Genomic DNA, 11,029 nt, shown 5'->3' with positions numbered 1-11,029 from the left:
AAGTTAAAAATAAATAAAAAGGTGAGGGGAAGCAGGGGAAGCAGAATTCAATCTATCTGTCTTTCTCTAATGGTAAGGGCATTGTTCGAAAACAAGTCACTTAGTGAGCCAGCCATATTCCTTGTCGATGTGTATACTAAAGAAATTCTCTGGGATTCGTTTGTTTTGAGATTTCCCAACATTCCTCGAGCTACTTGAGGTGAAAACGGATCTGCCAGAGATTATTTTCCTCCATAGTTCCCTGGGTTCATCACCAGGGAAGGTGAGACAGTTAAGTGGTACAGAAGCAGCTAGATAATGTAGTGACTAGAGCTCCAGCCTGGAGTCAGGAAGACCTGAGTTCAAATTTACCCTCAGATACTTACAAGCTGTATGACCTTGAACAAGTCACTTAACGTCTTTTGGTCTCAGTTTCCTCAACTATAAGATGGTGTTTATAATAGCACCTATCTGTTAGGGCTTTTGTAAAGATCAAATGAGATAATATTTTGAAAGTGCTTAGCACAGTGCCTAGCACATAGTAAACTCTTATAAATGCTTTCCCCCCTTTCTTTCCTTCCTTCTTCCTTCCTTCTTCCTCCTTCCCCTTCCTTCCTTCCTTCCTTCTTTCCTTCCGTTTTTCCTTTCTTCCTGGCTCCCCGCCCATGTGCTTGCCTGCTTCCCCTGTCACTAGCCAGTTTTACTATCCTGGCAGCAAGTCTGTCCTACGTTTGAGCTAAAGAAGGAAATAAAAGATTTCTTAGGATGAGTGTTCGGAAAGTTCTTCTTGCAGAAGGAGGTATCTTTCCTCTTAAAAATAACCCTCAATTAGGGACAACTAGGTGGTGCAGTGAATAGAGCACTGGCCTTGAAGTCAGGAGCATCAGAGTTCAAATCTGTCTTCAGACCAAACACTTGACACTTACTAGCTGTGTGATCCTGGGCAAGTCACTTAACCCTGATTGCCTGAAAATCAAAAAAAAAATTAACCGTCAATTAATAAAACAAGTACTATATCCATAATCCACCTCTGAACTACCCAGAGTAAATGATGGTGATGATGATAAAGATTACGTTATTACTAACCAGATATGGTAACGTTCTCATCCCACTTTTAAAGTTTACAAAGCAATTTGCATATATTATCTCATTTGAGCTTCACAACAGCCCTCTGGGGGAGATACTACAGACTCCCTTTATTAACTTCTTTGCAGATAAGGCTTATAAAAATTAAGTTCCTTGCCCATGGTTACACAGTTATTAAGAATGGGATGTAGGTTTTAAACTGATGTATTCCTGATTCCAACAACAATATTCTATCCAAGAAACCAAGGCAGAAAAACAATACCTTTCAGATCCTTCATCCAGTCAAGATGGCACTGAGCAGTGAAAAGTATAATTTTTTCAACCACCCAATGCTACAGTGACCAGGGAGCTTCCTTACACAATAATAAAGATGCTGGATCCAGGGCTTGGGTGTGCATAAATGACACCAGTACCTCTCCATATACCCTCACCAGTTAAAGTGCATCTCCTAGCTCCAAGATGCCTTCTGACTCATTTATCAAGCCATCGATGCCAGATGTACAGTTCATTACTGCCAAATATTGCTATCATCTTCAAAACAAGATTATGGTCTTTTAAGCATATCATCAAGGCAACAAAGAAAGTTTTATTCTTGGGCCCCAGACCAAACACTGATATGGCTTGATTCACCTACATTTTTAGATATTACATATTTCAAAAGAGAAGGAAACCCTACGCAAGGGTTCTGACCCTTTTTTTGGGTCATGGACCTCTTTGACAATCTGGCCAAACCTATGGATTCCTCAGAATAATGTGTTTAAATGAACAAAGTTGTTCATTATATAAATTGTGATCCAGGTTCTTCTCACTTAATTCTTCCACAGTTCAAATACGACTTTCCAAGAATAAAATTTGGAGCAGCAGCGGCAAGCCCAGTGTGAGGTCGGTGGGTCTCCAGACCAACTTCCTGAAGAGCAACCCCAGGCTACCCAACTGAAAGGAAAGATGCACAGCAGGTGGGCTGCTGCTCTTCTGGGCAACACCTAGGCTCCACAGTGTTGGTGGCCAAGGCCTTGCCTGCTGGCAGCACCCTTTCCCTTCCCTGGGCATGTGTTTCCTACTCTCCCCTCCTCTTCCTCCCTCACCCTCATCCCATCCTCCCTTCCTCTTCTCTCTCATCTCTCTCTCTTTCTCTCCGTCTCTCTCTTCTTTCCCTCCCTTTCTCTCTCTTCCCCCTTCACTCTGTGTATGTGTCTCTCTCTGTGCACACATGCCTGCACACACTCACACACACAGACACACACACCACCCCCACCCCCACCACCTCCAGTGTCCTTCACTCTCTTTTCTCTCTCTCACATTCACATACTCAACACATACACACAGCAGCAAAACCTCCCTCTACCCGGCCCCCTAGGTTTCACACGGCTGAGAACGTGGTGATCGTGGCCTCTCAGAAGCGCCCACTGGGGGGTCGAGAGCTCCAACCGCCGTCCGTGTCCATGCTTACATCAAAAACGTGCACAGAGAAGTTCTTCTTCCGGGTGCCGCAGGTCATCATCCAGCTCCGAGATGACACACGCAGAGCTAACAAGAAGGCCAAGCAGACAGGCAGGCTAGGGAGGCCACCTAGCCAGGGGCCCAACTTGTCCAGGTCTGGAGTTGGGGCACAGGATGCCAGCCAGTGGTTGGTCTCTATCCCCATTTCCTCATCCAACGGACTGTCGAGGAGCAGGGGGAGGACTCACTCTTTCTGGCTTCACTCAGTACCCTGTGGCTGTGCCCTTGGAACACCCTTGGACACCAGCCACTGTGGCTTCCCTGGGGTTGCTTCTGACCTCTTTCTGCAGCCTGAAGGGCCTTCCCTCTGCTCCCCATTCCCAGGTACCTCCATCGTGGGCTCGGCTAGCAGCATCTAGGCAGATGTTCGGCAGCTGGAGGCTGAGGCTGATGCCATTATACAAATGGTACGTGAGGGTCACAGGGCGAGGAGACAGCAGCAAGCAGCAATGGCCAGCGTGATGCCTGGGGCCTCTCATTTGTTCATTTTCTTTTTCTTTCTTCATCTGTGTGTTGTTCTCCTTCCCCACCCCCACACCACTCCCCATTCTGTGCTTGTCCATGAGCTTAATGTCCAGATGCTTCCAGGGAGCAGGAGTTAAGTTTCATTTCTTAGTTTTTCTCTTTCCTTTGTGTGCGCTCAGCCCTGACCCTCTTAGCTGCCTAATTGAACCTTCCTCAGATCTCTTTTCTGCGTTCTGAGTAGGAGTGGGGAGGGAGACTTGGTCACCTAGGACAGTACCCCTTGGGGCCCTGGCACACTGGAACACACACCCTGCCACAGCCCTGGGTCCTCAGAACACCAAGAAGATTGGGGGCTTTGTTCAGGTGGTGGCTTGCAATACAAATGCCTGAGTGGCCCTACCCCCTCAACCCAGAAAGAAGAGAAGAGAACTCTGAAGCCTGTGTCTAGGAAGGCCACATACCACAGTGTAGACCAAGCCTTCCCCTAGGAAGAGCAAGCTGGGCAGGAAAGGGCAACAGTACTGGGGAAGAATGCAGCAAAGTGCAGGAAAGACCACCAGACAGCTTGGCTCCCGGGCACCTCTGCTTGCCTTCCAAGGCGGCTTTGGCTTCTTTTCTGATCTGGTTGTATCAGGTCCTGAGTGCTGACACAGGGGCAGTGAAGGGTCACTATCTTCTCTGTTTCTTATGAGAAGGGATCTGCTTGAGTAAGCAGAGACCCAGACTTCTTAGTGACTAGCCATGTCTCCCATTTTGTCCAGTCGGAGCCAGTCAGTCTGAGGTTGCTTCCCGGAGGGATGAGCCTCCCATGGATGTGGACCAGCCATCCCCTGCTTCTCAACATACACAGTCCATTGGTCAGTACCATGCTCTTGTCCCAGGGAGATGGCAAGACCTGGCCTTGCAACCCGAATGGAACAACCAAGGGCAACCCAGGCTAATGTGGCAGTAGCTTGACTAGCAGTGGGCACAGGGCTCTTGTGCTGACCTATCTCCTTTTGGGAGGGCCTACCACGTAAAAGTAAGCCTGTGTGTCTCTGTGCATCCAACCCTTTGAAGAAAACTTGGCCTCCAAGTCTGGTTGGAGAAAATCCTCTGCTCCAAAAAGCCCTCGAGAAACTGCCATCTGGTTGGCACTCAGTGAAGGTCTGTTGTGTCTATTGGACACAAGACCCTGTGCTTGGGGAGTCCACATTGTGCCCTGACAGCGAGGGCAGCCACTTGGGCCACCAGGAGGGCTTTGAAGTGTCTGGCCTTCATGTGTTTCTCCTTCCCAGCCAGGCTCCGAAGGAAGCCAACAGAGCGAGAAGGAGAAAGAAGAGAGACCCCCGATCTTCCTCTGCTTAGGGAGCACCTGAGCGTAGATGAACTCTGGGACATGCTGGTCGAGTGTTTGAAGGAGCTCGAAGAATCCCATGACCAGCATGCAGTGCTAGGTGGGTACACGGGGCCTCCTGGGCAGTGGGCCCCTTCTTCCTTCCCTCACCAGCCCAAGGGGAATCTGCTCTGCTCATCCCTTCTTCCCCCTCCCCAGTGCTGCAGCCTGCTGTTGAAGCCGTCTTTCTGGTCCATGCCACCGAACGGGAGAGTAAGCCACCTGTTTGGGACACTCGGGAAAGCCAGCTGGCTCACATCAAGGATGAGCCACTGCCACTCTCCCCCCCTCCTTTGATCCCTGCCACCCCCTCTTCCCTGGACCCCTTCTTCTCCTGAGAGCCCTCATCTGTGCATATTTCCTCCAGCCTGCCCCCAGACACACGGAAATTTCTTCGGTTTGCAGGTGAAGGGGAGAAGAGAGTTGTCCTTCCCTACACTACCCTTGGGAAGAATCGGGAGAGTACAGTTGATCACGCTGGCCTGGGTTGGCCCCAAAACTGCCCTAAAGAGTCAGGCAGCAGAATCCCACATCTCCAACTTCAGCCTGCCCTTCCTTAGTTGAGAGTTGGGAGACTAAACGGTAAGAAGGATGGACAGCCTGACATCTAAGGACCTACCCTTCTCACACACACCTCACCCCTAGTGGGGGCTTAAGCTCAGGCTTGGCCAAGGGGCATGTGCCTCCAGCACTGGGGCCGGCCAGACTCAGCACATGGCATGTCTGTGGAGCAAGGGGAGCTAGGACTTGGATCACAAGCACACATCCCGATGCCCACTTTCTTCCCTGTCCTCAGAGACTCACCGCACTGTGCTAAATCAGATCCTACGCCAGTCCACCACCCATCACGCAGACAGGCCCTTCGCTGTCCTGGTGGACTACATCCGCATGCTCGACTTTGATGTGAAGCGCGCGTATGTGATGTGATATAGAAGTGCGGGCCACTGCTGGCACTGCGGGTGCTGAGCCTGATTCCTTCCGGGGGGGGACAAAGGACATGTCTGTGTCAGTCACCGTTTCATGCATACAAAGCACTCAGGCCCCTGGTAGTGAGCAGTGGCTAAGTGTGCTGAGGCAGGCAGCTCCCTAGCCTGCACACCAGTCCTGACTGTCACTGTCTTGCTCCAGACCCTGCAGTAAGGCACTAGGCGGGGGATTGGTGGGGTAGGGACGCTTGGTCGGCCTACATTCCAGTTCTACAATTTGTCACATAGCATGAGCCCTAGATTGCCATGATCTTGGGTAGTCAGTTAAAGTGTCTCAAGTCCCACTGGCCACCCTGGGGGCCTGAAGCAGAGAATTCAGGGGCCCATTGTTGGCCTCTTTTCTCTGGGTATACGTGGGCATGATCTGAGCCTGCAGGCAGGTCTAGGCCTCATAACTGTGGGGGAGGGTTCAGGGCCATACCCCTTTATGCTTATTCCAACTCCACTGCCTGTTGCCACATCTGAGGGAAATGTGGGGAGCAGTGGTAAATGCCTGCTATGGGGGGAGTGCTGGCTTGCCTTCATGCTCCCACAAATTGGATCTCGGAATATTTTCTGAAGCCCTAAGCCCCCAGCTACTTGTTAGGGGTTCCTTTTGCTCTCTAATCTTCACTCAGTCCAGCTTTGCTGTCTACACACACCCCTGCCTTCCTTCCCATGTTCCCATAGGATGACCAGACTTAAGTCTTCCTCTTCCTGTTCCCCAGGTATTTCTGCCAAGAGCTACAGCATCTAGATGAGGGACTCCAGAAAGAAGACATGGCTGTGCATGTCTGCTGTGAACATGTGTTTGAGGACTCCTACCGTGAGCTGCATCGAAAATCCCCAGAGGAAATGAAGAATCAATTGTACGGGCACTGGATGAATGGGGAGGAAAATGTGCTCACCTCATGTGCCTCCAGCACACACACACACACACACACACACACACACACACACACACACACACACACACAATTGCCAGCTACCTTTCAGCCATCTGAAGTATGTCGCTTGGGGGAACGTGTAGGAAATCACTTCTAATGATTCCCAAATTTCTAGAGCCTCCCCTCCCCCTCCAAAAAATGGCCAGGTGACTTGCCTGCTTGACTCTCAGGTTGACTCCTAAATAGCAGAAATGGGGTTCCTATCCCAGGCCTCAACCTCCACATCCAGCATTGCACCTTCTTGTCAATCACCATCACCTCCAATTTTTAGAGGTTTGCCCTGTTCTTTGGCAGAGGCCCAGTTGGTCTTTAGCCAAAGGCAGACTCTCAGGGCATCATGGGGACCAGGAGCAGATGTCCCCCGGAGTGATCTCATTTGGGTTGAGAGTTCAGGCAGCACCTTTGCCCCACCCCCACTTCATGCTCCCTCATCCTCACCTTCACCCCACACTTCAAGAGACAGGGGCTTTGTTGGCCAACACAAAACCGCTGGATTGGGGATTTAAAAGACTTGAATCCTGGCTGAGTGACCTTAATTTTATCAACTTCTGGCCCTCAGTTTACCCACCTCCCAAATGAGGATTTGTCTAGATGATCTCCTAGGTCTCTTAGAATTCTGACCCCAAATCCGATGATCTTACTTCTTAGTGGCCTGTATGGGCATGGGGGCAGGGCCAGGGCCAGGATCAGGGACTTTCTCTGGGGAGCCTCCAGGCAGTGTTTCCAGGGCTTGCTGCTGGGATGGGGTGCTAATGGCATTCACATCTCGTCTCCCCCACACCAGGTACATTGTGTTTGAAGGAGAAGAAGAAGAGGCCTCCTCCAAGACTGGTACATGATCATCTCCCAAGAGATATTTAACCCCATGTACACCTTATTCTGGACCTCACTTGGTGACCGGGTCACCTACACCATCAATCCCTCTTCCCACTGCAATCCCAACCATCGCAGCTACTTCAAATTTGTTGGGTGCATTGTGGCCAAGGCTGTCTATGACAACCGGCTTCTAGAGTGCTACTTCACCCGATCTTTCTACAAGCACATCCTGGGCAAGTCAGTCCGGCGAGGAAATGGGCATCCTGCCCTATCGGGCCTGGCTGGGACCAATGCTGCTCCCTTGCCCCCCAGCTCCTCTCGCCCTCTTTTCATAGAGGGCTGTGCTTGTCTTTAGGTACACAGATGTGGAAAGTGAGGACTACCACTTTACCAGGGCCTGGTTCACTTGCTGGAAAATGATGTTTCCCCTCTTGGCTATGACCTCACTTTCAGCACTGAGGTAACTGGGTGGAAAGATGTACCGTGATTGTTTCTGAGCCCATGAGATCCCACGTCTGGGACATTTCCCCTCCTCCTCACCCATGGCAGGGCCTCCATCCGCCACAGCCTATGGTTGTGACATTAGTGAACCGAGCTTCCCTGTGAGACCCGCTAAGAGTTTGGGCGGATAGGGAGTGACCAAGCATCTGTGTAGCACCCACCACATGGCAGGCCCTGTGCTAAGCTTTTGCAGATAGGATCTCCTTTGAGCCTCATGACCACCCTGGGAGGGAGGTGTTGTTCTTAGTCTTATTTTGCAGCTGAGGAAACTAAGGCAGACAGGAGTCAAGTAACTCACCCGGGGTCACAGTCAGTGTCCAAGTCCAGATTTGCCCTCAAGTGGTCCAGTCCTCTGTACGCTGTGGCACCACCTTGATGCCTCAAGAGACACAGTTCTCCAGGCCTCGGTCACTGTAAGTGAATCAAAACCCCAAAACTCAATGGTCTTTGTGCAGGGTGGCATGAGGGCCCCTGCCCATCTGGCCCAGGCACAAATCCATCCACCGGAGGGACAGGGTCTGGTGTCTGCTAATCCTGGTTGAGGTGGGCGGTCTTATTTTAAGGTTCAAGAGTTTAGCGTCTGTGAGGTTCAGGATCTCAAACCAAACGGAGACAACATCCTGGTAACTGAGGAGAATAAGTAGTATGTGTACCTCCTGTGCCAGATGAGCATGACAGGTACTTCTTTGGGGGCAGGGTTCTTTTAGTGCCTTGACGCCTCAACAAGATGGGAAGGAGGGAGACATACACACACACATGTGTGCACAGAAGCAAGAGTTATACTGTCAACACTCTCAAAGCCCATCTCTTCTTCTCCTTGGAAATAAAAGACTTGAACGGCCCCTTCCCAGTTGAACTCAGCACTGGGGGAAATCCAAATGTAGAAAGAGCAGGCTCCCCTCACAGGGAAGGGGATAGGGAGGCATCCTAGCATTCTAGCCTATGGGGGCTTTTCTTCCCTGCAGGAGCTATCTGAAAACAATTGGCAGCCTTCTTGGAGGGTTTCTATGAGATCATCCCCAAGCGCCTCATTTCCATCTTCACAGAGGAGGAGCTGGAATTTCTCATCTTAGGGCTGCTCACCATAGACATTGATGACCTGAAATCCAACACAGTATCACAAGTACCAGTCCAACTCCATCCAGGTAAGTGACCCCTACGCAGGTGCCCTGGCCCTCGTCAGTTCTCAGGCACATCCCTTGGGAAATTTCCCAATAGCACTGACAATGACCATGAGCGAGCATGGCAAGGCGCACGAGAAGGAAGGGCCCCGAGACCCTGTCAGAATGATGGACCTCCTGGAGCTGAGAGTTTGAGCCTTCCTCACCCATGGTCAGGGCCTGCCTTTAGAGCAGGACATCTCCCTTTGATGGCCAAAGAGAATCTTGGGAATGAGCATCGCTTCCTTGGTCATCATGCTTGACAACTCCCTTTCATTTTCTTTTTTTTTTTTTTTGCTGAATGAGCAAAAACCACAGAAGTGCTGTTCTGGCAAGGGCGTTAGATACCACCTGGCCTGAAGACCTGTGTGTCAATAAGAGAAGGAAATAGGCTCATATGTGGGCAATTAGTGACTTCAGATTAGAGTGGGCTAGAGGGAGAAAGGTGCTACTAAGTGTCTACCACGTGCCAGGCACTGGGCTAAGTCCTGGAAAGAGACAAAACCAAAAACCACCTTGGTTCTCAGGGACTCACGTGATCAATTAGAAATGATTAAGAAAGAAAAGCACTAGAATGCCAGGAATTGGGAAAGAGTCCCGCTAAAAGATGGGTGTTTATTCAGCCAGGACTTAACCCTGCTCGATCTTTCATGCTGCTGACCGCCAACCTCCCATCTCCAGCTGCCTCGGACATTTCAAACTGCGTGTCCAGTAGACGTGTGAAACTCAATGTGTCCAAAACAACTCTTCACCCTTCCTTCTGAACCCTCCCTCCTACCTCCCCTTTTGCTGTGGAGGCCAACACCATCTCCCCATGCCTCAGGCTCCCAGCCTAGGAGCCCTGTTGGACTCCTCCCCATGTCTCACCCCTTACATCCATTCTGACAGCCAGCCAAGGCCTGTCCATTTCCCCTCTGCAACATCTCTGAGATACGCCCCCTTCTGTTCTCTGACATGGCCCCCACACTGATGACAGAGCTCATGCCCTCGCTGGGGGGGGGAAGGGGGAGGTCTGCCTGCCTCATTCTCTCCCCACTTGAGTCCGTCCTTCATTCAGCCACCAAAGTGATCTTCCCAAAGCACAGGACTGACCGTGTCACTCCCCTACTCAATAACTCCTGGGGTTCTCTATCACCTCTAGGAACAAATACAAAATGCTCTGTTTGGCATTCAGACAGAGTAACCTGACTCCTCCTCCCTTTCTAGTCATCTTACACCTTGTACTCTTTGATCCAGTGACCCCATGCCACCTGGCTGTTCCACCAACAAGACCCTCCATCTCTGAACTCTGGGCATTTTTTCTGGCTGTCCCTCATGCCTGGAACACTCTTCCTGCCTCATCTCTGCTTCCTGGCAAGTCCCACCTAAAATCCCATGTCCTCTAGGAGGCCTTTCCCAACCTCTCTGAATTCTAGCATCTTCCCTCTTCTCATTATTTCCCAGTCAGCCTGTCTTTAGCTTGGTTGTATCTGTTTGCTTGTTGTCTCCCCATTAGATTGTGAGCTCTTTGAGGGCAGAGGCTGTCTTTTGCCTTTTTGTGTATGTCTGGCATGGAATAGGCACTTAACAGTTGCTTATTGAGTGACCTGACTTTGACTTGACAGCAGGGACGTGGAGATGAGGAGAGAAATAGTTCCCCAGAGATGGGGCAGGAGGTGGAATTTGAACGGAGACTTGTTACATGGGGAAGTGGGGTGAAAGGACTGGCCCCAGGCTGGGTGAAAGGGCAGTGCCAAGGATGGGCCTAGAATTCAAACCTTTTGATTACCAGCCCACCCCTTGACGCTCAGACCAGGTGTCTCATCTCTTTAGATTTAGTGGTTCTGGAGAGCCCTGCGTTCTTGTGAACAGGCTGACCGTGCCAAGTTCATCCAGTTTCTGACAGGCACCTCCAAAGTGCCTCTCCAGGGTTTTGTGGCACTTGAGGGCATGAATGGCATTCAGAAGTTCCAGATCCACTGAGATGACAGGTCCACAGACCGGTGGCCTTCGGCCCACACATGGTGAGAATGGTGACGGGTGGAGGGGAGAAGTACATACATACAGAATTAAAGGCTTAGCCCTCACTGACTGACTCCCTGTGGTCCCATGCTTTGTAGTTTCAATCAGCTGGACCTGCCAGCCTATGAGACCTATGAGAAGCTGTGCCATATGCTGCTGTTGGCCATCCAGGAGTGCTCAGAGGGCTTTGGACTGGATTAGGCACAAGGGGCTGCTGCTGCCACCCTGTTCCTT

The 11,029-nt window shown here is 50.8% G+C and overlaps 1 pseudogene across 1 annotated transcript; it reads left to right on the top strand.

The window, feature by feature from the left end:
• Positions 1–2,422: 2,422 nt before the first annotated feature.
• On the top strand, positions 2,423–11,023 carry LOC110204714 (E3 ubiquitin-protein ligase HUWE1-like; annotated as a pseudogene). The gene is made up of 13 exons (XR_013483770.1): positions 2,423–2,659; positions 2,856–2,976; positions 3,770–3,887; positions 4,312–4,466; positions 4,565–4,810; positions 5,202–5,319; positions 6,099–6,239; positions 7,102–7,379; positions 7,489–7,593; positions 8,198–8,312; positions 8,600–8,779; positions 10,607–10,797; positions 10,894–11,023. The product of XR_013483770.1 is annotated as an E3 ubiquitin-protein ligase HUWE1-like (transcript).
• Positions 11,024–11,029: the final 6 nt, after the last annotated feature.

This window comes from Phascolarctos cinereus, unplaced genomic scaffold (genome assembly GCF_003287225.1).
Source record: "Phascolarctos cinereus isolate Bilbo 61053 unplaced genomic scaffold, phaCin_HiC Scaffold_996;HRSCAF=1653, whole genome shotgun sequence".
In the NCBI taxonomy this organism is placed as follows: Eukaryota; Metazoa; Chordata; class Mammalia; order Diprotodontia; family Phascolarctidae; genus Phascolarctos; species Phascolarctos cinereus.
The sequence above is the reverse complement of the archived record's forward strand: the minus strand, read 5'-3'. Positions and strand labels throughout refer to the sequence as shown.